We start from the raw sequence: 9,734 nt of genomic DNA on the forward strand, positions 1-9,734 counted from the left end.
TTGCACCTTGATAGGCTCTAACATTGTTTTCATTTGTACTACAATGGCAATGGAATGTGCTCTAACGTTTTTTCTTTGTTTATTATCATATTATTGCTTACTGGGGGTACGTTTTGACATTTACAAAGTTCTTACACGATATCATAGTTGAGTTTGCCCCCTCCAACATTCCCCTTTATCTCTTCTCCCCCCATTCCTGGAATAGTTGCAACAGGTCTCATATTATCTCAGTTGTATTCAGAAACATACTAAAGTATTAACAGGAATCATACTGCATAAGCTACAAAATAGTATCAGGAGTGCCATGTGAAATATCTACTCCTTAGAATATTTAACAAAATTATTTAAAGTCACAATGCTTCCTGATAACATCTTTACAGAGGATTGCTGCTTTCAAAGGCATTCAAAAATACAGTTAAAAGCAAGAATATTTTAATTTTGTTTCCTAGGCATGAAATAAAAAGATGACTTGCTCTGGCTATTTTTCAAGGAATATTTCCAAGTTTCTAAGTGTGCCCAACTTTCATCTCTTAATATATACTCTTGACATAAAAATCTTGAAATATTGTATAAAACCTTCTCCTTTGTTCAAAGAATGAAATGTAGGTTTTACATGTTGTGTATATGTGTACATGAGTACAAGCAGGAGGGATTTGATTTGGGGCATTGGGGAAGAGAAGTGGATAAACAGAAATTAGAAAAAAATGAAAAGAGGAAAATAAAAAGAAGTGAAATGAGGAAATAAAACGTTGTGTCCACTTAATGCTGATAAGTAAAATAAACTCAAAGCAAACTGAACCAAAAATTGTTTTCATTGTCTCAAATTCATTTGTACTATGTATCTTATTTATATTTCTTGATAGAAATCAGAACTTATCATCAAGTTACCCAAACACTGAACCAAAACCACTTTGCATTCTACCTTGGATTTCAAAATTCTACAGGTATCTTTTGACTTGAGTCCTGCTAGGATCCAGAAGCAATGTGCATTCCTCATGCTTTTGAAAAAGAAAAGATTCAGCAGGATCCAAACGGAAATAAATGTAAAAAGGAGGGCAAAGAATGTCAAACATACAGCTTGCCACTGTTGTTGGGCCTACTTTCCTTCTGCTGGGTCGGTGACCTCAGTGCTCAGGACTCAAGCAAAATGGTCTGAGCGACACCTGTTTTCCCAGAACCCTTGACCCTCACTCAGTCAGAAGTCCTGACATGCCCTCATGAACTGCATAGCGATGGAGTCAAGAAAATGGGCAGTTGCCGGGGGAATTCTGCTCTACATTTTGACTCACCACTTAAATATTACCTCTCACCTCATGTGTAATGAAGAGAAATGCATCTATAAAATTGAGGATCTGTATTGATTAGTCTAAAAAGCTTGGAATTGGATTTCAAGATACCATAGCTTTATTCACTGTCATGTTAGCTATATGACCTTGTAACTTATTGGAGCTTTACTGTGAAAGCATTTGAGTTTTTTACCTTGATTGTAATACTGATCCCTGAAGAAGCTGTGAACCAGTTTTCTTTCCTCATAGGTTTTAAAAATCTGCATAAAATTTCTAAAGTTCAATAAAGTAGAAAGTTATTAGACTCTATTCAAAAAGAATAAAGAATAAATGTTCCTAAGTTGTAATGTATATGAAATATGAGATTCTGTCACTTAACCATTTGAATTGCTTCAATTTTTCTATTTGCATTTTCAGACCCATCTTTGCAAAAGCCAGCTAAATTCTGTATATGTACATGCATTTGACTCATGATTGCTAAACTGCAAGACAGCATACTAGTTTGTTTATTTTATTCACACATGTGGACTTAAGCCCTTCATGTGAGTTAAATAAGGAACATAAAATGAATCAGTTCTCCAATCAATTAGAACAGGGGCTTTTTCCCCAGGAAAGTTTAAAAATAAATCACAACATTTTTATGTCAAACAACTTCCCTAAAACTCTGGATAAAGAGGTGAATTTGAAATGGAAAAACTGGAAATGCCTTGAAGAATTCAGAAGCCTTCCAAGGGTTAATATGCTAGCAGTAAGAGGAAAAGAAATCTCTCTCTTTTTTTTTTCTAGCTCCATATTATTGTTCCAAGATAGAGAGTCCTCCCATGCACCGACGAACAAAACTCAGGACAGACAGGCTGGAATACAGAGGCCTATGTGGGGCAATTCTCTAGCTTTTGAGCCAGGCACCACTTTTACCTTCCCCAAATGTTATTGTCCTTTGGGCAATAATGAAGTTTGACTTAGAGAAGCATCTGCAAACAGAGGCCATACAAAAAGAGATTGCAGGCTCATGATGGATGCTGCAAAAGAGAAATAAAGCAAGATGCCCTGACACCCTTGCTAAAAATCTTCTTTAGACAGCATCACTGTCAAGAGCATTTTCACTTAGAGCAGAGTATCATGTAACAAGTGTAAATTCCTCCACATGACCACAGATAGAGTTTGTGTTTCCTGATATCTGCTACTCAAGTCAGGGTCAGAGTGACAGGTAATTTTCAAACACTGGATAAAAGAATGCAGGGGTGACAAAACAGAACGATGGAGCCATGATCAAGGTGAAAGGTCTTGAGGGCAGAACCTGGAGTTAAAGAAATTTGGAGGGATCAAACACAATTTAAAGCCAAGATGCTCAGAGAAAGTACTAGCATGAAGTTATTTTAAAAAGGAAAAAAACCCAAAATTTTACACTATTATGAGAAATAGTTAAATGGTAACTTTCAAAAAACACATTCTTTTTTTTTTTTTTATTTTTAAAGGTGCCTTTGCTAACATTGCAAAACCCACGTATGGTATTACTTTTTACTTTTCTCCCAAGACAAATCTTCCAACAAGTAAATCAAGTGCCTTTAACATTTTTAATGCATTTTGCCACAGACATTCTTAGTTCCAGAAAATTTTCCTCCAGTTTCTCACAAAATACAAAAATTGGGGGACAAGGATGTTCTTCTCAACATTGTTTACGACTTGCTCATTTATTCAACAAAATTTCTGGAGAACTTTCAATAGGCCAGGCAATGTGTCTGCTGTTTAGAAAAAAAATTAAATGCCATTAAAAGAATGATAGTTAATTATGGTACAGGCATATGATGAGCTATTATGCAGTTATTAAAATGATGTTTACAGAATGTTTAATGACTTGGGAAAATGCTAATGATTTAATATTGAGTGAAAAATGTACTTACAAAATAGCACTTATCATATTATCTGAGACATGTAAAAAATGCATTAAAAATGCAGGAAGACTCCCAAATATGAACAGTAATTGCCTTTAGGTGGTAGAATGATGGATGCTTTTTTTCTTGCAATGCTTTTTATAAACAACATGTATTAATTTAATTATCATTAACATATATTCAGATTTTTGTAAACTAGAAATATCAGAGCCTGAGCCAACTGACCACCTGAACAGAACCTCCTTCTAGCTCCAAGGATCTGTTTGAAGCTGGCAAAATGCAGGATATTCAAACAGCTTTTGCAGACAAGCAACTCTGGAAGGCACAGTGCTCAATTTTGTGGATTTCCTGTTTCTTTGTGTCATGCCTTTAAAGTGCTTTGTATTCCTAAGAATAGCAAGTGGATGTGTTTAAGACTTTTTGTTAATAATCAAAAGCAGTTTTAACACATTTCCTGTCATATCACTTTTATTAATGTAAAGTATACATTAAAGACACTCACTTTTTCACGATCCTCAAAAGTTCCCTTGCATTTTTCTATTGCAGGTAATCCTAAACCCTCTCCATGACACCATGCAACTCCTGCTCCATGCCCTGTCACTGGAGATTAGATTTACCTTTTAGAATTTCATATAAATGGAATCATACAGTATATGCTCTTTTGTAGCTGATCTATTTCACTCAACTTAATGTTTTGAGATCTATCCATGTTGTCACATGTATTAGTATGGGATCCCATCAAATACACTTCAAGTGGTTAAAAAATGGAAAAGATTTAGGTTTCCAAGTGTTGAAAAAGTGGTGGAACTAAAAATCCCATATGTTATCAGTGAGTACTTTAGAAAATATTGTGGACTTTCTCATAAGGTTAAATACGTGCCCGCTATATGACCTAGCAGCTCTACTCCTAGATGTTTATCTAAGAGAAATGAAGACATATGTCCACAAAGAGGCAGTAGAAAAACGATAACGTAGAACCGTGACATTTATAACAGCCACAGTCAGGAGCACTGGAAGCAACTTAATGTGTATAAAAATGAAAGGATAAACAAATTATGTCATATGTGTACAATGGAATACTATTCAGCAATTAAAAGTTGCCTTTTTTAAGCACAAGGCTTTAAAACTACTTCAACATAGTACATTGTCCAAAGCAAAAGACACTGACAATTGGAAAATTTTTTATTCCACTACAATTATACACATACTGTTAGTCAGCAAAAACAATTCTTAAGCTGGGCATGGTGGTTCATGCCTATAATCCCACCCATTGGTGAGGCAAAGATAGGAGGGTTAGTGTCCAAGACTGACCCTGGGAAAAAGCAAGAGATCTTATCTGAAAATTATACTATAGCCAAAACAGGCTTGTAGGTATAGGTCAAGAGATGGGTTGCTTGCCTAATAAGTGTGAGACCCCGAGTTCAAACTCAGTATCACCAAAAAAATTGTTTTAAACTTTATTCACTTTTAAATAAACTATAGTCCTAGGTTTAATTAATAAGTATAGTTACCAATTCAAGAGTATATTTTTCTACTTTTATATTTAAGGTGAACAAATTTGTAAATAGATTTTGTTATGTATGTCAGGAAAAGTATTGCATTTGTTAAACCAATCAGGAAACTGCAATGAATAGTTATTACTCAAAACTTCATGTTTTGAATTAAATTACAAACTCCTACTGTGTTGTCCTCTACAAAGCTCTGGTGAAAACCTTATTTTTCTTCAAATGAGAAGCTCCAATAGTCAGAAATGAAATTGTTTCATTTTTCTTTCATTTAAAAATCAAGTACTGAACACAGAATTAGATATGGTCCCTGCTCAGTGGGTTTCACAATCTACAATGCCAGCCTGATTTTCTTTCTGCTCCAACTCTGTACTGTAGCACATACTTGATAGAAATTTGTTTACTATTGCTAAGATATACTGTTGTGCCCTGATATACTCCTGAAAGAAAGTTCACAGTCCTTTGAAAAACCAGGGCCTTGGGCATGCTGGCAGGCCAAGCACAATAACACACAATTTTATCAAACAAAGGAAAAGTTCTGTGTCAAGAATGGAATTCTAATAATGATTTATCTTTTTCTATCTAACTATTTAATGAAATGCCAGAAACAGAGCTCCGACTTTATTTCTAAATGTGTGCAAGTTTGCGAGTCTAACACAGTACCTGGAATAGAATAATTATTTTTGAGTGGATTTTTGAAATACAACGTTTTAAGTCAATAACACCTGTGATTTACCCATATCCATGGCTTCATATCCCTGCTTGACTGGTCTTAGAAATCTTTGACAATTATGAATTCTGTTGCTATTTTTCTGAATTTTTCTGTATCAGGAAGTCAATCTTGGCAACATAATATACAGTAAAAATGTTTTACTCTTTTTTAGGACAAGAAAATTAGAAACTTCACATATTGGAGATTTTATTTCAGATACTGAACTGAACAAGTTAACTTATCCACTAAATAAATATTCTTTAGAAACGTATTATGAGTCAGACATCATTCTGGCACTGGGAATATGGAAGCATACAATGATAGTAATGTCCCTTGGACTGGTGGATCTTACATTCTGGTGTATGGACTTGGGAGAGCAGGAAATAAAAGGACATAATAAACAAATAAATTAGTACATAAGACAATGTCTGGTTACATTGTCCTGGTCTCATTCGTTTTCGACATAAGCTTGCAGCTTAGCTACTCTTAAAATGAGAATATTGCAAGCCAGAGATGTCATATAACTTGCCTTAAAAGCCATTCTGTACCAGGTTTTCCTGACTGACAAACCGTGGCTGTTTACCCTTATTTATATTAGGAAAAATAATCAGAAAACAATCACTAAGTTCATAAATGATAGCAAACAAGGAAGAGGATGGAGGGGGAATGGGAAAGGACTTTAGAAGTAAATATTAATCTGTATGTGGAGGCCATGATTGGACCTCCCTTTCTGTGCAGAATGCAACTAACCAAGACCTTGGGTACTGCGCTGTGAAATCTACGGTGGCATTTGCACTGAGTCAATAGCTGCTCGCAATCACTGGTGGAGCCAGTCCTAGATGTTAAGTGATGCCTACTCCTGGGAGACATGGGACCTTCTGATGGACAGCTTTGACTTGAAGATGCCCTGACATCTTTGCTGCAATCTACCTTAGGCATCATCACCGGCAATGGCACATCCCTCCCTCTGTCTTTCACTTATATTTCAGTCTAAAGATGCTCCCAGCCTTATCTGAAATACTTGCATTTTATTTTTTTTTTCATTTTTCTTTTATTATTCATATGTGCATACAAGGCTTGGGTCATTTCTCCCCCCTGCCCCCACCCCCTCCCTTACCACCCACTCCGCCCCCTCCCTCTCCCCCTCCCTCAATACCCAGCAGAAACTATTTTGCCCTTATCTCTAATTTTGTTGTAGAGAGAGTATAAGCAATAATAGGAAGGAACAAGGGTTTTTGCTGGTTGAGATAAGGATAGCTATACACGGCGTTGACTCACATTGATTTCCTGTGCGTGGGTGTTACCTTCTAGGTTAATTCTTTTTGATCTCACCTTTTCTCTAGTTCCTGGTCCCCTTTTCCTATTGGCCTCAGTTGTTTTTAAGGTATCTGCTTTAGTTTCTCTGCGTTAAGGGCAACAAATGCTAGCTAGTTTTTTAGGTGTCTTACCTATCCTCACCCCTCCCTTGTGTGCTCTCGCTTTTATTTTGTGACCAAAGTCCAATCCCCTTGTTGTGTTTGCCCTTGATCTAATGTCCACATATGAGGGAGAACATACGATTTTTGGTCTTTTGGGCCAGGCTAACCTCACTCAGAATGATGTTCTCCAATTCCATCCATTTACCAGCGAATGATAACATTTCGTTCTTCTTCATGGCTGCATAAAATTCTATTGTGTATAGATACCACATTTTCTTAATCCATTCGTCAGTGGTGGGGCATCTTGGCTGTTTCCAAAACTTGGCTATTGCGAATAGTGCTGCAATAAACATGGGTGTGCAGGTGCCTCTGGAGTAACAGTCTTTTGGGTATATCCCCAAGAGTGGTATTGCTGGATCAAATGGTAGATCGATGTCCAGCTTTTTAAGTAGCCTCCAAATTTTTTTCCAGAGTGGTTGTACTAGTCTACATTCCCACCAACAGTGTAAGAGGGTTCCTTTTTCCCCGCATCCTCGCCAACACCTGTTGTTGGTGGTGTTGCTGATGATGGCTATTCTAACAGGGGTGAGGTGGAATCTGAGTGTGGTTCAAATTTGCATTTCCTTTATTGCTAGAGATGGTGAGCATTTTTTCATGTGTTTTCTGGCCATTTGAATTTCTTCTTTTGAGAAAGTTCTGTTTAGTTCACTTGCCCATTTCTTTATTGGTTCATTAGTTTGGGGAGAATTTAGTTTTTTAAGTTCCCTGTATATTCTGGTTATCAGTCCTTTGTCTGATGTATAGTTGGCAAATATTTTCTCCCACTCTGTGGGTGTTCTCTTCAGTTTAGAGACCATTTCTTTTGATGAACAGAAGCTTTTTAGTTTTATGAGGTCCCATTTATCTATGCTATCTCTTAGTTGCTGTGCTGCTGGGGTTTCATTGAAAAAGTTCTTACCTATACCTGCTAACTCCAGAGTATTTCCTACTCTTTCTTGTATCAACTTAAGAGTTTGGGGTCTGATATTAAGATCCTTGATCCACTTTGAGTTAATCTTGGTATAGGGTGATATACATGGATCTAGTTTCATTTTTTTGCAGATAGCTAACCAGTTTTCCCAGCAGTTTTTGTTGAAGAGGCTGCTATTTCTCCATCGTATATTTTTAGCTCCTTTGTCAAAGATAAGTTGCTTATAGTTGTGTGGCTTCATATCTGGATCCTCTATTCTGTTCCACTGGTCTTCATGTCTGTTTTTGTGCCAGTACCATGCTGTTTTTATTGTTATTGCTTTGTAATATAGTTTGAAGTCAGGAAAATACTTGCATTTTAACGTCACTTTGGGATCTACTTCTTGGAGGATCTAGACAAGTGCTACCAAGATCAATCTGTACAAATGAGCAGTAAGATAGATTTGGAACTGGCTCCCCAAATGTCCAGTACTATCACTGATTTGGGTAATCCTTGGCACAATAATAGTGGCTCAACTGCTAAAGCTGTTACCAATAGTAACTGGGGAAAATATCCTGGTGGAACAAAATACTATGACAGCTGTAATTATAAAGATATCTAAAAATTGGTGTGTGGGAAAGGAGGACAATGCCTACAAAGGCAGCAGAGTAGGATGCCTTTCAGAAAAATAATGAGACACTGAGGGTTGTTAAAAAGGATCTCATAGCTATGTGAACCAAAGAATCTTGGTTGTAGTTTACAAAGGGGTCCTTATCCCCTGTAATAGAAAGGTAAACACAACTAAGTGGCAGGCTGAAGGGTGATTTCAAAGTTACAGAGCTCCAGAGATGTTTCAGTGCTTAGCCAAGGTAGGCTTGTTACATGCAAAGATGAAGGATCCTGGTAGAAAAAAACAAAGATCTGGATATAGGACAGGAATATATGAATAGATGGCTCTGAATACGCTGACTATTCAACCTACTGGCTTCTCCTGAACCACCTGACCTTGCAAAGTTAGCCCATCCTTCCTTACTGAGAGCTGGTACCTCTGCTGCTGCAGAAGCTTCTGTGTCTCAATGTAATACACACTCCCCAAGTCAGGAGAAGCCTATCTCTTCCCCTGCCTGCCAGGCCAATAAGCAGGGTTAAATCCCTACATAAATTGGCTGCAGGTTATTCAAGGCCTAATAAAGGAGGAAAGAGACCATAGTCTTTAAAAATTGAAAAAGTTAGCAATCATGTACTGGGTAGAGAAAAGGAAGTAAGTACTCCTCAGATTGAATTTTGAGAGGGCTTGACAAGGGGACCAAAATATAAGGCTAAAAAAACAAGAGTTAGGTGTGCATTATGAAGAAAGAATTTAATATCCTAGAACTCGAGGGAATGAGGCGACATTGTGGCTGAGGTAAACTTTAGAGGTCTTTAAGTATTATGGCTAACTCTAAGTAAAATAAAAGTGTCAATATTGCCCTGTAGATAGAGGAAGGAATAATAAGACTGATGGAAATGAGCTTGCTGAGTGGATATGGTATACAAATCCAAAAGACTCAAGAGGATGCACCCTCCACCGCAGACACCAGGAATGTTCTGGTGAGAAGGACATCACAATAACGGAGAAGGTTGGCAATATATCTTTCCAGACTAGGGATGACAATAGAAGTGGTTACTCTTTAACATTTGTGGTAACATTGCTATTCCCTCTAAGGAATAGAAACCAGGTGATGACATTTAATTGCCAGAAGCTAGGAGGCTTCAATTACTAGAGTGATAGAAAAATTGGAGAAAGTCAAGAGGTTTAACCTGTAGAAAGTTTTGAAAATGATTGACAGACTTGGGATCCTTTCAGGCAAGAGAGATGGGTAGCTAACAAGAGTGTTGTTTAATATATAAAATTAATAACAATAAATGAATAAGAAATGGTGCTATTGCAGCTCCAAACTGATACAACAAGCCCCACCACCCAGGGCATATA

At 37.0% G+C, this 9,734-nt stretch overlaps 1 long non-coding RNA gene across 4 annotated transcripts in view; it reads left to right on the forward strand.

The window, feature by feature from the left end:
* The window catches only part of LOC141424480 (uncharacterized), an 83,153-nt gene extending 79,483 nt beyond the window's left edge, over nucleotides 1-3,670 (forward strand). For all 4 annotated transcript variants that reach the window (XR_012449408.1, XR_012449398.1, XR_012449404.1 and 1 more), the window contains one exon: nucleotides 864-3,670. This is a non-coding gene — a long non-coding RNA (uncharacterized lncRNA). The remainder of the gene's footprint in view (nucleotides 1-863) is intronic.
* The last annotated feature ends 6,064 nt before the right edge of the window (nucleotides 3,671-9,734 follow it).

The sequence above is a fragment of the Castor canadensis genome, chromosome 1 (genome assembly GCF_047511655.1).
Source record: "Castor canadensis chromosome 1, mCasCan1.hap1v2, whole genome shotgun sequence".
NCBI classification, from domain to species: Eukaryota; Metazoa; Chordata; class Mammalia; order Rodentia; family Castoridae; genus Castor; species Castor canadensis.